Here is a 13,256-nt window from a genome sequence, read left to right as displayed (position 1 = left end):
TGATTGTTGCCATTACTAGTAAAGAAAAAATATGTCCCCGGATTTCATTTAAAAAATCTGGTCACCTTAGTGTACAGCCATTTACTTCTATAACTGGCTGTACACCCCACCTCTGACACCTTGGTCATGGGAAAACACAAGGCAGTTTACACTAGGCATATTTTATGCTTGCAAATGGGCAGATCTGACACCATTAATTCCTTATAAGTGGATCCTGCCTGCACAATCTGTGCCAGTCCTGCTGCTTGCCGTCACCACCAGGGGTGTAAATGACAGTATGAAAATGCCACACAATTGCGAGACCGTTGTCGCCCCATAACAGGAAGTGCCTGAACTAAGACTATCATGGTGGGACCACCAGCTATTCTGTATTCTGAGCATACTTAAAGGGTCACTAAAGGAATTTTTTTTTTTAGCTAAATAGCTTCCTTTACCTTGCTGCAGTCCTGGTTTCATGTCCCCATTGTTCGTTTTTGCTTTGATGTTGCTGTAAATCCTCTCTGTTCTGGACACATCCTGGTTGCCTGTTTCCTGATAACCACAGTACTGGGAGATTTCTCACGGTGGTCACTAATCAAGGAGGTGTGATTACTGTGTGTAAAACGAAACTGGATTGGTGCTGAGGAGTTTTAGACAAAGTATCACTGCTCTCTATTGGCTGACTGCCCTCTAGTGGCTCTCTGTACATCAGAGAACCAGCAAACAACAGCAAAAACGAAACTACACTGCAGGCACATTATATGATTGTTTTTTTATCTATTTGTAATCATTTTTAAAGGGAATCAGTTAACTATTATGTCTCTATGCCCTGTAAACAGTCATTTCAGCTAAAAAAATTTTTTCCTTTAGTGACCCTTTAAGTTCATATGAGATTTGGGTTTAGATCTACTTTGAACCACATGAATAAAAAATCAACAGTTGTATAGATTCTATGGTAGAGTTTTTCTCAAACCCTGATTCTTTTCCTGAACATCTTGCTCTGAATATAAATGTGGAGAACACTAAAATCAAAAAATACGTAAATATAAAAATAATTCATATACTGTTCAATGTCATTGATCACAATTACCAGAATATGACGATTATTTTGTGATGACGACCTTTCTACATATATACAGTATGATAGGATGGCTGTATAGAGAAGTTCAGCGCTATACTTCTAAAGTTTTAAATAAATGTCCACCACTTTTATGTTAAATTACGGCTCATCAGCTGACAAAAGGTTAAGCATTTCTCATCTCGCGATTCATGTTTTAGATTAATTGATCCATTATATCAATTTTTATAGATTAAGTGGAAGGTTTCAAGACTGACAAGCGACATTTTATGGTTTAATATCCTGCATGGTAGCTGGAGATGCCCCCAGTTGCTGGAACAGATCTATGATTCCAGAGTTTGCTAAATTGCTACTTATGTAAACTATAAGTTCCAAGGGGACAGGGTATAATATATGCTACTGCGACATGCTTCCCATTACTGCTGCTAAATATTTATAGCAGGAATGAGCATCCAGCTGCTACTGACTGCACCCCCCCTTCTTTAAACCAGCTTATACTAGAAATAATATATGTTACTTGATGATCCCATCCAGTGGTGGCATGAAGTCTAAATGATGGCTGAGAAGAACATTATCCTGTTATGTCAAGCATGAAAACACATAAGAAATATTTGCTTAGTTCCAATAATATTTATAGGGGAGAGTATTACTTCTGTTATGTTTAACTATCTGCGTAATACCCAATATAGAGCGCAGTATATTTAATATAGCGGAATAAGATATGATCACTGTGTGCGGTAACCCATGGCAACCAAACAGGTTTCAGTTTATTGTAGTCAGATCAGTATAGAAATCATTCTGATTGGATTACGTGTCTTGCTGCATCTTTCTAATAGCTGTTATAACTTATACTTTCTTACCATTTTATAGTCCTTTAATTTCTAGATTTCAGTTCCGTTTAAGACCAAAACCAGATGCTTCACTTAGGTCTGGTGTAAAAATGAGGAGGATTTTGCCTTGTAATTCATGCCATGCATGTGAACACAGATTGATTCTATGAACATAGGCGTGCACACAGGGTGTGCCAGGTGTGCCTGGGCACACCCTAATCACCCTGTGTGGTGCAGATTGCATCAAAATATGCGTTAATATGCAGTAACGCACAGAAAAATACAGCATTAAATGGCACATAACACACCGAAATATACAACGTTAAACGTGCACTAATGCACAGAAATATGCTGCATTAAACGTGCAGTAACACACTGGAATATACTGCTTTAAACATGCAGTAACGCACAGAAATAGACCCCTGATATTTCACCAAAGCTCCGTAATGGGGCTCCTAAAATAAAATAAATATATAATAAAAATAAAAAACTACTAACACTGTCCACTGCCCTACTGACACCAATCTCTGCCCTACTGACACAGTCCACCGCTCTGCTGACACCATCAGTATACTGTATATACACATGCAAATATGTTTGAGCTTTGGGGTGCACACCCTAATGTCTATGTCTATGACATTCCAAATTTAATATGATCTCATTAAAGGAGAAGTACAGCCAACGTTTGTTTGGCTTGTACTTCGCTTGTGGATCACTGGAGTGCAGTTAGTTCTGCACTCCTTTTGACCGGGTTTTAGCAGACAGCGGGCTGAAGTCCTCTGTCTGTTAACATCTCAGAGCCTGGTCCAGACATGGGTAAGATCACGACAATGAAGTTGGGATCCGCTCCCATGCTTGGACCAGCACCGGGCTGAGGCCTCGTACACACGACCGAGGATCTCGACGGGCGAAACACATCATTTTGCTCGTGGAGTTCCTTGTTAGGCTGTCGAGGAACTCGACGAGCCAATTTTCTCCATTCCCATCGAGGAAAAAGAGAACATGCTCTCTTTTTGGCTCGTCGAGTTCCTTGACAGTTTCCTCGTCAAAAAAATTTACACACGACCGGTTTCCTCGGCAAAAAAAAAAAAAACCAGCAAGTTTCTTGCTGGTTTTTGCCGAGAAACTCGGTCGTGTGTACGAGGCCTCAGCCTCTCAGCAAGCCATTGAGAGCCTGAGCTGGCCTCTCCAGTAAACGCGGGTGGGGGGCAGAGCAGAGAGCAGGTGGCTAATAGTCACCAGCTCTCTGCTCTAGGAGCCTTGAGAACTGAGCAATTGGCTGTGTTTGAACGCTCGGTTCTCATTTTCAGAGCTGGCGGGGGGGGGGGGGGGCAGAAGCAGCATCAGACCGATGCTGCATCCATTTAGGTAAGTATGAATCTTAAACCAAACCCCATACTTCTCTTTTTAATAGCAGAAACGTGTGGTTTTCTGCTATGGTCCTAAACACTGTTTCTTTGTGAAAGATTAAAAAGAAAAGTGGTTCCCATTGTAGAAAGTTATCCTTTACATTTTATATTACCTTTTAAAACTGAAGTTTAGCTAAAAACAAACAAAAAAAATGCTTTTGCCACATCTCTTACCTGTAATATCCCATTTTGTAAAGGCAGCTGGATTCTTAAGAAATCTTCACTGCTGGGATGCCCTGTCCTCTTCCTGTCTCTGTACTTGCAATGATTAAAAACTTCAGGTCATCAGGCAGAACAGCAATACAGATGATCCAATGGGGACACACCACTTCCTTCCTACTCATTTATTAAGAAAAGTTCATTCATTGATTTTACTGCAATCTCTAAATAGGGGTGATTCACAGAACATGTTACAAGCAGTGTAATCAATGAATAAACGTTTTTCAAGGGAGAAGGAGAAAAGACGGGTGGTGTCCCTGTCGGACCATCTGTACTGCTGTTCTGCCTTAAGACCTGAAGCTGTTAATCACTGCAACACTAGAAGTTCTGAGACAGGAAGAGGACAGGCATCCCAGCAATGGAGATTTCACCAGGATTCAGCCAGAATAACATGGGACATACTTTATTAAAGGTGAATGATGTGACTGAAGCTGTAGGGATTTTCCTTTTTTAGCTAAACTTCAGCTTTAAGATTTACATTGCGCTATGCATGGAAGCTTAGGTGTGTAATAACACCTGATGCAATGTATTGGGGATATGTGTGCAGTGCTAATTCTATTACAATAATGTACAATGTACACAATGTGCATGCAGGTGTTCATAGTGCATTTACTGTACAGTCATAAGTGTCATAAAAAATATTGGGTATAAAAGAAAAAGGACCTACAGTTTGCCTGCAAATCTCAATTACAACTTGGTTATCAAAATAAGCAATAACTACCAATTAGACCTTGTGTTTGCACCCTTCTGCGCCCCACTGCCACATTTGACACCTTTTGGGGGAGGGGAAGCAGGTACTTGGATCTGAAAGGTACCCACTTCTGGATAAGATTGCAGATCTACGAAATTTCTGCCTGCCTTGGTAAAAAAACATCCTCTAATGCCCTGTACACACGATCGGTTCATCTGATGAAAACAAACCGATGGATTTTTTCATCAGATATCCGATAAAGCTGACTTTCATCAGTCTTGCCTACACACCATCAGTTAAAAATCCAATCGTGTCCAATGCGGTGACGTAAAACACAACGACGTGCTGAGAAAAATGAAGATCAATGCTTCGGGGCATGCGTCGACTTGATTCTGAGCATGCATGGATTTTTGACCGATGGATTTCCCCACAGACGATCGTTTTTTTCTATCGGTTTTTTAACCATACACAAATTTTAAAACAGGTTCTATTTTTTTTCACTGATGGGAAAAAAACTGATGGGGCTCACACGCGATTGGTTCGTCCGATGAAAACGGTCCGTTTTCATCAGACGAACCGATCGTGTGTACAGGGCATTACACATCTGACTCCTGCAAAATTGAAAAATGTGGGCAGCCTCTGGTGAGCCTACATCAGCCTGCAGTGTGATGGTTGGTAGGAAGCATACTCCATACATTCTCGGTCATTGGGAAGAATCCCCCTTACAGATAACTAATGCAAAGGTCTGAGTATAGCCTCACATAAAATGATATAGTAAATCATAAAATAATACCATCATCCAAATTGATATCGAGCAACAAGGGAGAGATGGGAATGTGAGGGCAATTGCTGAAGTTGGCCAGACACCCACCCCAGTAATTGTAATGGACTATCTCGATACTGATACAACACAAATGTTTTGAAATATAAAAATGTGTTTAATACACATAAAAAGATAACATACTGATACAAACACGTATTCAGTAAAATAACCACTGTTGAAGTGGAGATAGACAGATCTTTCCTTAACTAGTTTCGCTGAATGGAACCACTTCTTCAGGAGGAGTTGTCTATGAAACAAATATTATAGTAAGATACAGATAACTAAAAAGCTATTTTTTTCTCAGTGGTTACACTTTTGCTTAAGTTGCTCATGGTTGTAAGAACCTCTAGAAACCTCTGGAGGAACCTTATGTTTAGTACACACGTACAGGATTCCCGGCGGGAAAAAGTCCATCGGGAATCCGGTGGGGAAAACCGAGAACCTGCTCAGTAAGTTTTTCTCCCTACACGAGAGAGGTTTTCCCGACAGTGTGTATGCTCCTTCGCAGTTTTTCACATAGGAAAACTGCTGGAAAAAAGACTGCCGGGAATCCCGATGGGAAATAAGAGAGCTGATTCTCTTTTTTTCCGGCAGTTTTCCTGTCGGGAAAACTGCGATGCAGTATACACACGGCCGGTTTTCCCGGCCAAAAGCTCTCATGGCAGTTTTCCCGATGGGAAAACCAGTCGTGTGTACGAGGCATCACAGATAACGAATGCAAAGGTTTGAGTATAGCCTCACATAAAATGATATAGTAAATCATAAAATAGTACCATCATCCAAATTGATATAGAGCAATGAGGGAGGGATCGGAATGTGGGGGAAATTGCTGAAGCTGGCCAGACACCCACCCCGGATAATTGTAATAGACTATCTCGGTACTGATACAACACAAATGTTTTGAAATATAAAAATGTGTTTAATACACATAAAAAGATAACATACTGAAACAAACAAGTATTCAATAAAATAACCACTGTTGAAGTGGAGATAGACAGACTGATATTTCATTAAAGTGGATGTAAACCCAAAAGATTTTTTTTTATGTCACAATGTAGAGAATACGATTTCCTATCATCTGTGTCCAGTCTTGCCACACAGAGTTAATCCAGCTCTGAGCAATCCTCTTTTTATTGTTCAGGGAAATAAAACAGACTTCCAGATAAAAACCAAAGTCCTTGCTTGAGTGGCAGGTTATTTACATATCTTGTGCACTGCTTGCAGACATACACAGCTTCTGTAAAAAGTGCTCAATTCACATCCCCCTCCCCTCTTCCCTCCAGCTCTATGTATATTCTGATGGCTGTTGTATTTTCTCATGGCACTGAACTGTGACTCACCCCATATTTTGAAAACATTTATAGCCAGATTCAGATAGACTGGCATAACTTTGAGGCAGCGTAGTGTATCACATATACGCTACGCCGCCGTAAGTCAGAGAGGCAAGTGCTGTATTCACAAAGCACTTGCCTCCTAAGTTACGGCGGCGTAGCGTAAATGGGCCGGCCTAAGCGTGCCTAATTCAAATGTGGAACAGGGAGGCGTGTTTTATGTTAATGACTGGTGACCCGACGTGATTGACGTTTTTTACGAACGGCGCATGCGCCAATTGTGAAAGAATCCCAGTGCGCATGCGTCGGATAGAATGCCTAAGATAAGTCGTACACTGCCTACGACGTGACGTAACTTACGCACAGCCCTATTCGCGTACGACTTGCGCAAACAACGTAAAAAGATAGGCTTGTTCCGACGTCCATACCTTGCATGGGCTGCGCCACCTAGGAAGCAGCTTTATCTTTACGCCAGCGTATCTCTTACGTAAACGACGTAACTAATTGCGACGGGCGCACGTACGTTTGTGAATATGCACCCTAAGATACGACGGCGTAGGAGACTAACGCCGCTCGTATCTTAGCCTAATTTAAGCGTATCTGGTTTCCAGAATACGCTTACATTTACGACGGCATAGATTCAGAGTTACGACGGCATATCTACTGATACGCCAGATACGCTTAAAGGGGAGTTCCAGCCATTTGTATGTTTATTAAAAGTCAGCAGCAACAAAAAGTGTAGCTGCTGGCTTTTAATAAACAGGCACTTACCTGCTCCAGCGCTCCAGCGACGCGCCGGCCGGGGCTCCGCTCCTCTCCCCCCCTCCCCGGCCGGCGTCTTCATCTTCAGTGTGGGCACCCGGCCGTGACAGCTTTCGGCTTCACGGCCGGGCACCCACTGCGCATGCGCGAGCGGCGCGGCCCGGCGCCGCGCCGTGTAATTGGCCAGGAGATCGCCTAGGACCTGTGACGTGTCCTAGGCGATCGCCTACAGCAGCCACTTCCTGAAGGCGATTAAGCTTAGTCGCCTACAGGAAGGAGGAAGTGGGACAGGACGTCCCACTCGTGCTGAAGCCCCCACTTCCCCCCCCAAAAAAATACATGCCAAATGTGGCATGTAAGGGGGAGAGGAGTGGGTTAAGAGGAAGTTCCAAATTTGGGTGGAACTCCTCTTTAAATTAGGAATCCAGCTATTAATCAAAACACAGGGGAGGGGATGTGAATTGTGCACTTTTTTTTCAGAAGCAAGGACTTGGTTTTTATCTAGAAGTCTGTTGTATTTCACTGAACAATAAAAAAGGATTGCTCAGAGCTGGATTAACTCTGTGTGGCAAGACTGGGCACAGATGATAGGAAATCTTATACTCTACATTGTGACATAATGGAACCGCTTCTTCAGAAGGAGTTGTCTATGAAACAAATATTACAGTAAGATACAGATAACTAAAAAGATTTTTTTTTCTCAGTGGTTATACTTTTGTTCAAGTTGCTCATGGTTGAAAGAACCCCTAGAAACCTCTGGAGGAACCTTAGGATTCCATTGAACCCTGGACGAGAAAAACTGCAATAAACAACACAGCTAAGTCTTTTTGAACATTAGCAGTTTTCAGTTTCATTCTTATGGAAAGTTTTCCAGATAACAGCAAAACAAAGTAAACATACACCAATTAATTTAAATCATAAGTCAATAAAATAGCCTACAGCAAAAGGTATTAGACACATTTTTTTTTTTTTAGATTTGTCCAAAAATGAACCATGGCACTATTTACTGGTCCCCAAGCTTATCTTCTCCTCATATTACAAATGAGAGTCTAGCACCTGACCTGATGATCTATGCTCATGGCGCGTGTGTGTGTTTATTAATGCTAGACCTGAAAGGCTGAACTGTGCCGTGATTAAGTTATTCTGCGTTGCTACAAGAAGCTGGAGAAGGACTTTGGAGTGATTTGCTGAAGGAACTCAATGGTGCTCCAGAAATCATTTCATCCACTGAGTAAGGGACTAAGGCAACTCACTATGAAAATATATAAATATGAAAAAGGCACACTGTGAAGAGCAGGCTTTTCATCCTCTCTATCAGAATAGCATTTTGTAGAAGCCTGGATCAATATTAAACACGGCTTCAACTGCTGCTGCAAGCTATCTCTGTATTAAATTGCTTTCTATTTTTCCTCCCCTCATATAGCCGGAAAGCAGACAGAAACTTAAGCACAGAGCATTTGCTTGTATTAATGTTTGGAGTTTCAGAGGCAAAAAAAAGAGGCTGGTGGATAATTACCAAACTTTCAGAAATCATTCACTGGTTAGAAAAAATGTACAACCCTTCCACTGATACCATAGGGGACAGACTCATAAGCCCGATCAATCAAAGGAATAACAGGCAGCTAGAGGTAGCACAATTCCATTTTTCTTCAGCCTATTATAAGTGTAACAGCCAGGTAGACAGCTTACAGTGATATTAACCCCCAAAAGCAAAAATGTATTTTAATGCAGTTTACCAATCCTTAAATGTGGTGGCTGCATTAGTTTTCTTTCTTTTAAGGGTTTTGTTCCTTTATTTATACCTTGCGATCTAGCCAGTAAAACACTTCCTAACTAAAGCTTCGTACACATGATCGGATTTTCCGACAACAATTATGTGATGGCAGGATTTTGTCGGACCGTTTGTATGCTCCATTGGACAATTGTTGTCGGATTTGCCGACAACAAATGTTGGATAGCATGCTTTCAAATTTTCCGACAACAAATGTGTGATGTCGCATTATCCAATCAGAAAAAAATCCAAAGTACAAACACACATGTTTAGAAGCAATGCTAACCATGGCACAACATTAGCAGAAGTTGCCCAATGGGTGGCGCTATAGAGCAGAACAACCACAGAGTTTATGTTTGTTAGCCGACAAAAGTTTTGCCGCCTGTATGCAGAACAAGTTTGCGGCCAACGCCCTTCGGACAAAACTCCACGGATTTATCCGATTGTGGAAATCCTCGGACGAGGCTTTAGGGTGTCTTGACTCTAGATTGGGGAGTTAAGGTGACACCTTTGGACAGCAGCATTGTCATTTTGGGGTGAGGGTAGTGTTGTGGGCACTAGCACAGCCTTTCTTAACCATTTCAACACAAAGGAACCCTTGCAATAACTTTATGGTCTTAGAGAACCCCATGCTAAAAATGACTACATCTACAACTCATGATACATTAGTGTGATGGTCAGTGGGAAGAATGTTCCTTACACTTGTGGTCATTGGAAAGAATTACCCCCTTACAGATAAATAAAAAGATCAGTGGTGTCAGAGGGACCTTATCTGAGAGGCAGAATTGTTCTTTGCTTAAGGAACCCTTAGCAACCTCTGGTGGAACCTTAGTTGAGAAACCCTGCTCTAGCAGTTTTGGACTATGGTAAAACTTGTGTTGGTTGGGAATGCTACCAACGTCGCAAGCGTTTCCTACACACAGGCAGTGAGAAGAATGTTCCTTACACTTGTGGTCATTGGAAAGAATTACCCCCCTTACAATTAGCTAAGAAGATGCATGGTGTCAGTGGGACCTTATCTGAGAGGCAGAAATTGTTCATTAGTCAAGGAACCCCTAGAACCTCTGGAGGAACCCTAGTTGAGAACCCCTGCTCTAGCAGATTCAAGCTTGGTTCAAACTTGTGTCGGTTGGGAACGCTACCAAAGCCGCATGCATTCCTGACCCAGAAGCAAAATGTGCTGCTGTTTAATTGATACGGGACACACAAGATGCCATTATTTCTCAATGACACCTGCATGCATCGGCAACGTGGATCATTTTTGCCTGCCACGCTGCATGGTGTTGCGGTACTAGCAGCTCAGTGTGGCACATTTTTTTTTTAAGAGTCAGGGACTTCATCCCCTGCATTTCTTCATATAAGGTACCCATTGACATGAATGGGCTTCTTACCCACAGGTTGCACCAGTGGGAACCTAGCCTTGAATGGACTTGACTAACGAACTAAAGTCAGCAGTTACAGAAACATTTTTTTTCCTTTTTTTTTAAGTTTTACATAAATTTATAAAAACTGACCATTGTGAGCATCCCTATCATTGGTAAATGGTTTGTCTCAATCCTTTCACTGACACGTTTGTGCTATTAAAGGAAGTTGAAAAATAATTGATTTACTGGTTTAGGGCTAGGTTAAAACCTGTGAGGGTTTGGGATGCTACCAAAGTCGCATACATTCTCGACCCACAAGCAAAATGTGCTGCTGTTTGGTGGACATGGAGAGTGCCATTATTTCTAAATGGCGCCCCCATACATCAGCAAATGTGGATAATATTTGCATGCCAAGTCACATGGTTATGCAATTTAGTGCAGAGCAATTTTTTTTAAAAGAGTCAGGGATTTCTTTCCCTGTGTTTCTCTGTATAGGGCAGCCCCTTGAAATAAATGGGCTTCTTAACCGCAGGTGGCATAAATGTGAACCTTGGATTGACTTGACTAACAAATTAAAGCTGTACTCCAGGCTAACACTCTAAAAGCAGTTACAGAAAAAAAAAATTTTTTGATAAAAGTTTCACATAAATTAATTCACTTTAAATGGAGATGCAACAAAGACACCTTTTAGACAGCAGCATTAACAGAGGGTAGTGTTAGATGCACTAGCAGATGCCCTTTCGGATGGACTTTAAAGTTCACACTGGCGTTAAAAACTCCCCTCAAACGCCTATGTAAATGACACAATTGCACTATCAAAATATGAAGTGTTAGCACTGTGTCACTTTGAAATTAAAGCCTGTATTAAAGCGGGAGTTCACCCGAAAAAAAATGTTTAACATTAGATTCATGCTCATTTTGTCTAGGGGAATTGGGTAGTTTTTTTAAAAACGAAGCAGTACTTACCGTTTTAGAGAGCGATCTTCTCCTCCGCTTCCGGGTATGGTCTTCGGGACTGGGCGTTCCTATTTGATTGACAGTCTTCCGACAGGCTTCCGACGGTCGCATCCATCGCGTCACGAGTAGCCGAAAGAAGCCGAACGTCGGTGCGACTCTATACGGCGCCTGCGTCCCGACGTCTGGCTACTTCTGGAAAATCGTGATGCGATAGATGCGACCGTCGGAAGCCTGTCGGAAGACTGTCAATCAAATAGGAACGCCCAGTCCCGCAGCCCATACCCGGAAGCGGCGGAGAAGATCGCTCTCTAAAACGGTAAGTACTGCTTCGTTTTTAAAAAAACTACCCGATTCCCCTTGACAAAATGAGCATGAATCTAATGTTAAAAACTAACATTTCCGGGTGAACCTCCACTTTAAGTCAGAAGGCATTTAAAGCCTTTCAACGCCTCCCTATGGTAACGCTTTGCAAACGCTCTGGCAGGCAGTTGCGGTGCAGTTGCAGGGTGTTAAGATTAGTTTATTTCCTGTAATGGAATAGGTGTTTGTGTCGCGGTTTTAATGCACGCTCATCAAATCCTTCAAAACTGCCCATAGGGCATTTGGGGAGCATTTTTGACTCCTCAATAACAATTGAAAACGTCAGTCTAACGCCCATACTAAAGCTCATTAACGCCAGTCTAATGCCCATACTATTGCTATAGGAGCATTTGTTAAGCATTAAACATTGTACTAGCTGTGAACAAGCTCTAACTGATTCAGCTAAGTGTGAACAAGCCCTGACTAATTCTTATTATGCAGTTACAACAACTTGTGTTTTTTTTTTCAATAACAGTTTCACATAAATGAATAATAGCTGACCATGATAAGCACCCCTGCCAGTGGTTAATGGTTTGTCTCAGCCCTCTAACTGCCACTTTCAGTCTGTTAAAGGAAGTTGCAAAATAATTGACTTACTGGCAAATAAAGGAAGGAAAAAAGGAAACGAATGCAGCCATCTCATCTAAGAACTGGTAAATTGCAACTGATTACATTTCAGATTTTCCATTTAATATTGCTTTCAATGCTCTGTGGATCAGCCACCTTGCAGCAATGCCAGCACAGCACAGTTCCCTTCTGTAAGTTTAAAATGCATTTTTAAAGTGCAAGGCATCTCTTTGGAAGACAGCTAGTCTTAGGAGGAATAGGAGGCTATCCCTGGACCGCACGTTGCCTTGTATATACACATGCGGTAATTGGGGACTGTGCCGGCAATAGGAGCGAGCACTGTCCAGGGTGCTGATCGCCCTGTGCGCTGTCCAAGGTGCTGAAAGACATGCAGATGGAGAAGAAGTAGAGAACTTACCCGGCTGGAAGGTCTTCTCCGGGATGGGAAGAGCGCTGATTGTGATAGAAGAATATTCAGCTTGTTCAGCACAATCCTGCAGAATAAGGAGGCTCCAGTCCCTGTCCTCTGCTGGGGACAGTCCAGCTCCTCTGGCAGCCTTGGCAGTGCCTGTATTGCCGGCTTGGTGGGCACAGACTGCCTCTAGAACACTGTGCACCCGGAGCTGTGCCTGCTACTGGGGTCTATTGGAGTGCACAGAGCCAGCGCTGGCATATTCCTTCTCCAGCCCTCAGCTGTGCTCAGTCTAGCATGGCCCCCTAGTGGACAAAAAGATACAATTGGGGGGGTTTAGTTGTCAGAACACTGACCCCCAGAAAACAAATCTACACTGCATAGCAGGGGGCTGCAGAACCCTGAGCTAAGGAAATCCTCCACCTAGAGCTCTAAGGATTAAATGCACGTTTGAAGGCGGATTTTTTTTTTTGCTGGTTATTATGTTTACTCACAAAAAATATTTAGATGGTTTTATGATGTCTAGCACACCACTTGTAATTCTCTTGTCACTTGTTGCCTTGATATTACCCTCCCTGTATAACGATACCATTTGTTTATCATTGCTACATGCAATGTAACTATTTAAAGCCCAGCTCCAAGAAAGCTGAACGTTTTTCCTTGCAGACCTGTTGTCCTCCAGCTGTTGCGGAACTACAAGTCC

The 13,256-nt window shown here is 42.3% G+C and overlaps 1 protein-coding gene across 1 annotated transcript in view; it reads right to left on the bottom strand.

Moving 5' to 3' along the window:
* Positions 1-12,806, bottom strand: part of LOC120945855 (tenascin-R-like) — a 736,249-nt gene extending 723,443 nt beyond the window's left edge. Inside the window, exon 1 of the mRNA XM_040360372.1 lies at positions 12,560-12,806. The gene's annotated coding sequence lies outside the window, so the exon portion shown is untranslated. The remainder of the gene's footprint in view (positions 1-12,559) is intronic.
* Between the last annotated feature and the right edge of the window lie 450 nt (positions 12,807-13,256).

This window comes from Rana temporaria, chromosome 7 (genome assembly GCF_905171775.1).
Source record: "Rana temporaria chromosome 7, aRanTem1.1, whole genome shotgun sequence".
NCBI classification, from domain to species: Eukaryota; Metazoa; Chordata; class Amphibia; order Anura; family Ranidae; genus Rana; species Rana temporaria.
Note: the sequence above shows the minus strand (reverse complement) of the source record. Positions and strands in the feature narration are given on the sequence as shown.